Source organism: Mustelus asterias, chromosome 9 (assembly GCF_964213995.1).
Source record: "Mustelus asterias chromosome 9, sMusAst1.hap1.1, whole genome shotgun sequence".
NCBI lineage: Eukaryota > Metazoa > Chordata > Chondrichthyes > Carcharhiniformes > Triakidae > Mustelus > Mustelus asterias.
In genome coordinates this window covers 11,652,915-11,661,905 of record NC_135809.1, presented here as the reverse complement: position 1 = coordinate 11,661,905, position 8,991 = coordinate 11,652,915, and the positions used below count along the sequence as shown (strand labels likewise).

At 44.9% G+C, this 8,991-nt stretch overlaps 1 non-coding gene across 1 annotated transcript; it reads right to left on the bottom strand.

The window, feature by feature from the left end:
- Positions 1–3,314: 3,314 nt before the first annotated feature.
- Positions 3,315–3,427, bottom strand: LOC144499347 (U5 spliceosomal RNA). The gene has a single exon (XR_013498822.1). It is a non-coding gene; the product is annotated as a U5 spliceosomal RNA (small nuclear RNA).
- Positions 3,428–8,991: the final 5,564 nt, after the last annotated feature.

The following is an 8,991-nucleotide window of genomic DNA, read 5'->3' as shown; positions in this document are numbered from 1 at the left end:
TTCCCTGTAGTCCTGCAAACTTGCCCCTTTCAAGTATTTACCCAATTTCCTTTCGAAAGTTCTTATTGAATCTGCTTCCACCACGCTTTTTTTCAGATCATAGTAATTCGCCTGTAAAAAATGTTTATTTCCAACTTACTTAAGGTTCTTTTGTCAACTGCTTCATGATAAAGTGGTCACAATTTGAAAGAATATTCTCACGTAGCATATAACTTGAAAACTTGCTTCTGGTATTTAAATAGATGTGTTTTGTACAAGACAGGCTGTGTCATGGTAACTTTGGATAAATAAATCGTTGCTTTTGTGGCATCTATTCCATATATGAACTGGGGAGTGAGACAAAAAGTTACTGCCATCTCAAGACTTGTTCAATTTGTACTTTTGTCCTTTGGTTTTGCGCTCAGCAAGTTAAATTGCCCTCTCCTCTGAAGTACTAAAAAATGATCTCAGTCTTTGTATTAATTGGAAACACATCCTATCCTTTGAGGCTGCTTTAATAACCATTGGTCCCAGAGTCATCTTATTCTCCTTTGAACCTTTACGAATGTATCTCTGTTCACTTGAAAGTAACTTACTGAAGATTAAACACAATATTCCAAAGGTGATTTCACCAGTGATGCAAAGAAACTTAGAATGATTCAAAAACAGAAAAATTTCTGTTTTTGTTTCAGATTCCAGTATCCACAGTATTTTGCTTTTATCTTAGAATGACTCATTTTGTCTTGCCTTCCAGGATTGAATTGTAAATATTAATTGAAAAGACTAGCGACCTCATACTCCACAGTTAAAGTTGTGGGTAAATAGTGCAGTAAAATCATAGATTCACAGAATCCCTACAGCGCAGAAAGAGGCCATTCGGCCCATTGAAGCATTAGTAAGTAAGTTGTATAAGATGAAAGACGTGTGCTGGTTAGGTGCATTGACCTGAACAGGTGCCGGAGTGTGGCAACTTGGGGATTTTCACAGTAACTTCATTGCAGTGTTAATGTAAGTTTACTTGTGACTAATAAATAAACTTTACTTTTACTTTACTTTAAGTTTATTCATTAGTCACAAGTAAACTTACATTAACACTGCAATGAAGTTACTGTGAAATTCCCCTAGTCATCACACTCCGGTGCCTGTTTGGGTACACTGAGTGAGAACTTAGCATGACCAAGGCACCTAACCAGCATGTCTTTTAGACTGCGGGAGGAAAACAGAGCGCCCGGAGGAAACCCACACAGAAACGGGAAGAATGTGCAGACTCCACACAGTGACCCAAGCCGGGAATCAAACCCAGGTCCCTGGCACTGTAGGCAGCAGTGCTAACCATTGTACCATTCTGCCATCCCACCATGCACTGACAACAATCCTACCCAGGTCCTAACCCTGTAACCCTACCTGCTAATCCCCTGACACTAAGGGGCAATTTAGCATGGCCAATCAACCTAACCCGCACATCTTTGATTGAATAATTGTGTAAGCATGATAAACACTGAATGGGCCATTTGTGCTCAATTATATCGGAAGGAAGGAGAAATTTCTCTGGATGATAAATAAATTCAGCCTTTCCTTGTGCCGTGCTATTCTTAATTTGCATTCGTCAGAGAGCTGCAGTATCACTAAATCCCTGCTGGTGGAGCTGCTGAGTGCAAAACTCTGACAACTCATCAGCACCACTTTGTGGCAAAATGAATACTTGCATTTCTGTAGCGCCTTTCAGGGGTGGGATTTTTCTGGCCACACTTGCCCCGAAACCGGAAAATCCCACCTGAGGTCAACGGACCTTTCTTTGGTCCGCGCCTTACCCCCGCTACAATCCCCGCGACGGGTGGAACAGGAAAATTCGCCCCAAGGAGTTTCCAAAAGTGCTTTACGGGCGATGAGGTACTTTTGAAATGTAGACACGGTTATAATGTAGGAAATGCGGCAGCCAATTTACACACAGCAAACTGCCCCAAGCAGCACAGTGGTGACAGGTAAACTGCTTTGGTTAAGAGATAAATATTGGCCCAAACACTCGCCTGCTCTTCTTAATAAATAGTGGCATATCATTTTTTTATACTCACCTGAGGAGGCAGACAGGGGAACCTCAATTCGATGTTTCATCTGGAAGCTAACCCTTGCAATTCCCTCCGCACTGTACTGAAGGGTCAGCCTGGATTTTGTCCTCAAGGTTCCGGAGTGGAACTCGAGTGCACAAAGAGGCACGGTGGCACAGTGGTTAGCTCTGCTGCCTCACAGTGCCAGGGACCTACCTGGGTTCGATTCCCAGCTTGGGTCACTGTCTGTGTGGAGTCTGCACATTCTCCCTGCATCTGTGTGGGTTTCCTCCGGGTGCTCTGGTTTCCTCCCACAGTCCAAACGATGTGCTGGTCAGGTGCATTGGCTGTGCTAAATTCTCCATCAGTGTACCCAAACAGGTGCCGGAGTGTGGCGACTAGGGGAATTTCACAGTAACTTCATCGCAGTGTTAAAGTAAGCCTTACTTGTGACTAATAAATTAACTTTAACTTTTCTGACTCAGAAGCAGGAGTGCTACCCACTGAGCCACGAATGACACCTTGCACAGTTTATAAACCGTACATGAATGTTGCATTCACACAGCAGCATTACCTTCAGTTCGTGATGATGGGAAAGATGCAGTGTAAATCCAGAGCCATCACCCAATCTGACTGCAGAATGGAGTGGAGTGAAACTCCCTTGGGAATATAGGAAAACAAGGAGGCCATTCAGCCCATTGGGCCACTCCACTATTCAAAAAACCCATGGCTGATCATCCACCTCTGCGCCATTTCCCCACTATCCAATATCCCTTGATGTAATGTGTTTCCAGAATTAGGGATCTTTAGAGATTCGCCTCCCTGAGTGAAGAAGTTCCTCCTCACCCCAGGATGGGATTTTCCAGTTCCACCGGAAGTCAATGAACTTTTGGCTGGGCCATGAAATCTCCCACGGTGGGTCCCACCACATCGGAGCTGGAAAATCCTGGCCTTGGTCTTAAATGGTCCTCCTCATTAATCTGAGACTGTGTCCCTTGGTTGTAGACACCCCAGCCCGGGGAAACATCCAACCTACATCTACCCCGTCACACCTCATCAGAATTTTGTCAGTAAGCTAGCCTCAGATGCTTCACTCGTGAGTCAGCTGGGACCTAGTTCCAAATTTTCACAATAGCTTCTCAGCATCAATACAAAGCTATTTAAACTACAAGTACTCCGTTGGTGCAAAGACATTCCCACTGTAGTTGTAGTGTAAATGCACACTCATGGAACCCCTATAGTGCAGAATGAGGCCTTTTGGCCCATCGCATCTGCACCAACAACAATCCCACCCCACAAAAGCAGGGCCACAAAAAATTCATTGAAACTTTAAATGCTTCTTGCCACGGAAATCTTTAGTAAAAAGCGAAAGATTTATATGGTCTGAAGAGAAACCAAAGCATATATGACAAGGGACAGTGGTTAATTTTCTTCATAAAATAGTGGGATATATTTTAGCTCAATAATTTAGATAGATAGTTTAGACTATCTATATAATTATTTATAAAATTCTTTATAATATAGTGGGATATATTTTAGCCCAATAGTTTAGACAGTCGGATAGTTTAAGCTATCTGTACAGGACACATTGTTTACTTTCCATAGATAAAAGCAAAATACTGCGGATGCTGGAATCTAAAACAAAAACAGAAAATGCCATAAAATCTCAGCAGGTCTGACAGCATCTCTCTGGACAACCCATCATAAGAGCTCTGACAAAGGGTCATCTACACTCGAAACATTGGCTTTATTCTCTCCCCACTGATGCTGTCAGACCAGTTGAGATTTTCCAGCATTTTCTGTTTTTGTTGTTTATTTCCCAGTCTTATTAAATCTGTGTTTTAATCTGTGCTCTTTCAGACTCCACTTAAACTTGATTTGCTTTGTCTGCCATCAGGCCAGTTAGCCTTAAACCTGTCGTGGGGAAAATGTTAGAAGCCATTATGAAAGATGTTGTAGCAGGGCACTTGGAAAATTCAAGGCAATCAGGCAGAGTCAACATGGTTTTGTGAAAGGGAAATCATATTTAACCAATGTATTGGAGCTATTTGAGGGAGTCACATGTACTGTGGATAAAGGGGAACTGGTGGATGTACTGTACTTAGATCTCCAGAAGGCATTTGATAAGGTGCCACATCAAAAGTTAGTACATAAAACAAAAGTCCATGGTGTAGGAGGTGGTATGCTGGCATGGAGTGAAGATTGGCCAGCGAACAAGAAACAGAGAGTTGGCATAAATAGGTCTTGTTCCAGTTAAAGTAAAGTAAAATAAAGTTTATTTATTAGGCACAAGTAGGCTTACTCACTGCAATGAAGTTACTGTGAAAATCCCCTACTCTGGCACCTGTTCGGGTACACTGAGGGAGAATTTAGCATGGCCAATTCACCTAGCCTATACATCTTTGGACTGTGGGAGGAAACCGGAGCACCCGGAGGAAACCCACGCAGACACAGGGAGAATGTGCAGACTCCACACAGACAATGACCCCAGCAGGGAATTGTACCTGGGTCCCTGGTGCTGTGAAGCAACAGTACTATCCATTGTGCCACCATTGGCAAGACGCGAAGAGTGGTGTGTCAAAGAGATCAGTGCGGATGACACAAAGAACACTGGTGATACAAAGATAGGTAGGAAAGGCTACATAAGGACACGGATGGGTTAAGAGAGTGAGCAAAAATCTGGTAAATGGAGTATAATGTGGGCAAATGTGAAGTTGTCTATTTTGGTAGGAAGAATGAAAAAGAAGCATATTTTCTAAATGGTGAGTGGTTGCAGAGCTCTGAGTTGCAGAAGGACCTGGGTGTCCTTTTTTTATTCATTCATGGGTATCACTGGCTGGCCGGCATTTATTGCCCAATCCCCAGTTGCCCTTGAGAAGGTAGTGATGAGCTGCCTTCTTGAATCGCTGCAATCCATGTGCCAGGGGTTGATCCACAATGTTGTTAGGGCTTTGTTGAGACTTTGTAATGATTGATACAACTGAGTGGCAGTTGAGAGTCAACCACATTGCTGTGGTTCTGGAGTCACATGTGGGCCAGATTTCCTTCACGAAAGGATATTAGTGAACCAGATGGGTTTTTCCAACAATCTGTCATGGCGGGGTTCGAACCCGAGTCCCCAGAACATTAGCTGAGTTTCTGGATTAATAGTCTAGCGATAATACCACGAGGCTATCGCCTCCCCGAGTGCATGAATCACAAAAGGCTAATATACAGGTACAACAATTTTATCATGAGGGGAATTGATTACAAAAGCAGGGAGGTTATGCTTCAGTTGTACAGGGCATTGGTGTATCTGGAGTATTGTATACCATAAAATGATAAGATATAGGAGCAGAATTAGGCAATTTGGCCTATTGAGTCTGCTCTCCCATTCAATCATGGCTGATAAGTTTCTCAATCCCATTCTCCCACCTTTTCCCCATAACCTTTGATCCCCTTACCAATCAAGAACCTATCGATCTCTGTCTTAAATACACTCAGTGACCACAGCCTTCAGTGGCAATGAATTCCATAGATTCACCACCCTCTGCCTGAAGAAGTTTCTCCTCATATCAGTTCTAATGGGTCGTCCCTTTATTCTGAGGCTGTGCCCTCGGGTCCCAGTCTCTCCTACTAATGGAATGTACAGTACGGTCTCTTTACTTAAGGAAAGATGTAAGTGCTTTAGAAGCAGTTCAGACAAGGTTTACTTAACTACTACTAGGAATGGGCGAATTGTCTTATGAGAAAAGGTTAGAGAGACTCAGGTTTGTATCCACTAGTTTAAAAGAGTAGAACAAAGGACAAAGAACAAAGAAAATTACAGCACAGGAACAGGCCCTTCGGCCCTCCAAGCCTGCACTGACCATGTTGCCCGACTGAACTAAAACCCCCTACACTTCTGGGGACCATATCCCCCTATTCCCATCCTATTCACGTATTTGTCAGGACGCCCCTTAAAACTCACTATTGCACCTGCTTCCACTACCTCCCCCCACAGCGAGTTCCAGGCACCCACCACTCTCTGTGTAAAAAACTTGCCTTGTACTCCTGCTCTTAATTCAGATGTTCGTATGTACATTTGCTCTGCTGCACTACACTTTATACCTTAGCTATTGTTGCTTTACTCTGCCTTTCAGTTTAAGTTAGCCTGCTCCAACTATCAATTTTCATCCCTCACTGGGGCAGCACGGTGGCGCAGTGGTTAGCACTGCTACCTCACAAAGCCAGGGATCCGGGTTCGATTCCCAGCTTGGGTCACTGTCTGTGCAGAGTCTGCACATTCTCCCCCTGTCTGCGTGGGTTTCCTCCGGGTGCTCCAGTTTCCCCCCACAGCCCAAAAGACGTGCTGATTAGGTGCGTTGACCATGCTAAATTCTCCCTCAGTGTACCCGAACAGGCACCGGAGTGTGGCGACTAGGGGATTTTCACGGTAACTTCATTGCAGTGTTAATGTAAGCCTACTTGTGACAAGAATAAATAAACTTAAAAGTAAAGAAATTCCATGGCATTATTCTAAGGAGCACTTTGGGACATCCTGAGATCATGAAAGAGGTTATAAAAATGCAAGTCCGTCTTCCTTAATTCTCCTTTAAATATCAATTAGATTCCAATGCTGAGATCAGCTAACTCAATGGATCAGAAATTAAACTTAAGACATGACAGGTTTGCAAGAGTTAGTGGTTTTGGTAGAAATAATGTAGGGAGGAGCTATATGATAAATGACAGAACCATAAAGGGTGTAGATACGCAGAGGGACCTGGGTGTGCAAGTCCACAGATCCTTGAAAGTGACGTCACAGGTGGAGAAGGTGGTGAAGAAGGCATATGGCATGCTTGCCTTTATAGGACGGGGCATAGAGTATAAAAGTTGGGGTCTGATGTTGCAGATGTATAGAACGTTGGTTCGGCCACATCTGGAATACTGCGTCCAGTTCTGGTCGCCACACTACCAGAAGGACGTGGAGGCTTTGGAGAGAGTACAGAGGAGGTTTACCAGGATGTTACCTGGTATGGAGGGGCTTAGTTATGAGGAGAGATTGGGTAAACTGGGGTTGTTCTCCCTGGAAAGACGGAGGATGAGGGGAGACTTAATAGAGGTGTATAAAATGATGAAAGGCATAGATAGGGTGAACGGTGGGAAGCTTTTCCCCAGGTCGGTGGTGACGTTCACGAGGGGTCATAGGTTCAAGGTGAAGGGGGGGAGGTTTAACACAGATATCAGACGGACATATTTTACACAGAGGATGGTGGGGGCCTGGAATGCGCTGCCAGGCAAGGTGGTGGAGGCGGACACACTGGGAACGTTTAAGACTTATCTAGACAGCCATATGAACGGAGTGGGAATGGAGGGATACAAAAGAATGGTCTAGTTTGGACCAGGGAGCGGCGCGGGCTTGGAGGGCCGAAGGGCCTGTTCCTGTGCTGTATTGTTCTTTGTTCTTTGGTTTAACACAGGGCTCATTAATCTAATGAGGGAGCTGCTTGAATCAATGCTTTCACCAAGCAATTTTGTGCTCATTTGACTGTATATGTCTCGGTCCCTTGGTTCTGGTAACTTTTTGGATACCACCAAGCTAATCTGTTGGTTGCCTTCTTTGTCACAAGATTCAATGAGGACCACTGTAGATTCTTCCACTGGTTTCAAACGAGGCAATCTTCCAGCATCTGTTCTCTCACAGCTAAGCTTCACCTGCAGTGAATGGTGATGTTAGTGTTTTTTGCTTTGCTTATGGTGCAGGCCTATCTAACAGTTGTTTGTGTTGACTGTCATCTCTCAGTGAGTTGCAGACTGCACACACCAGTCCCAAGCAACAGCAACTACTTGGGTGGTTTTGCGTCCCTTTATATGTCTTCAACCTGTTTAAGTCTGTGCAGGAGTTTTGCTTTCTGAATCTCAAATTCAGTTTTTGTTTCCTAGGAAACCGGGAGGGTCAGTTTCATTTCTATGTTTCCATTTTCCTTACTGCTTTCAGTTAGGTCATGGATTGTGGAATTTCACCTCTTGCTTTGTTATAGCTCTGTCTCTTCCATTCTGACCCTTTGGGCCCTATTTTATCATTTTGATTCCAAGTGCTGGGCAGACTTGAAACTGGGAGTGTTTCAGATCCGAGTTTTAGACCCGTTCTCAGGCAACCCCCCCCCCCCCCCCCATACGCACTCTGCCTGCATAATATCAGCGATTCCGAATCATGCTGCAGAAGCCTATGGGTGGGGCTTAACGTGCCCGAAACCCTGCAGCTCCGATCGGTGCCTCCAACTGCGCATGCGCAGGAAAAAAATGATAGAATGCTGGATAATGCCTCCCCCTGGTCCCCACAGACATTGCCCCATTCCCACAACATTACTGACCCCCCTTATCCCCCCACTCCCCCACCACCCAGACTGATCACAGGCCCCTTCCCTCCCCCAACAATCTCAGTCCTGGAGAGTGGCAGCGGACCCCCCTTCCCCTCCACTGATCTCAAGCAGAGTGGCAGCGGAACCCCCCCCCCCCTTCCCCCCCACCGATCTCAAGCAAAGAGCCTCGGATGCTTGGCACTTACCTCCTCACTAAGTGGAGCACCCGAATTTGACTTTTGTGGAGCATGTCTGTTTTGCGCCGATTCTGGATGGGCGAACGCGGTGGTAAAGGGGGAAGTGCCGGTAAGGTTGGGCGTGCAGCCAATTAATTCAATTTAAATGCATGCAAATACATTTAAATGGCCGTCGTGCCCATTTCAGGCGCAGTCCCAATCGCGGCCATTTGGACGTGGATCGCGCTACTCGCCTCACGGCTTTACCAAGTTTTCGTGCCCAAAAGCGAGCGCAACGCGATGGTAAAATCAATCCCTTTAAGTGTAATAACTTGTTTAAATTACATTTACCCCATTTTCCACGGTTAAAACTTTAATCCTTCAAACTGTAAGTTAAATTCTAAAACACATGAGCTGTGATGGACATGATATTTGCAACATTGCCCCTGCCAGATCCGCTGAGTTTTTCTA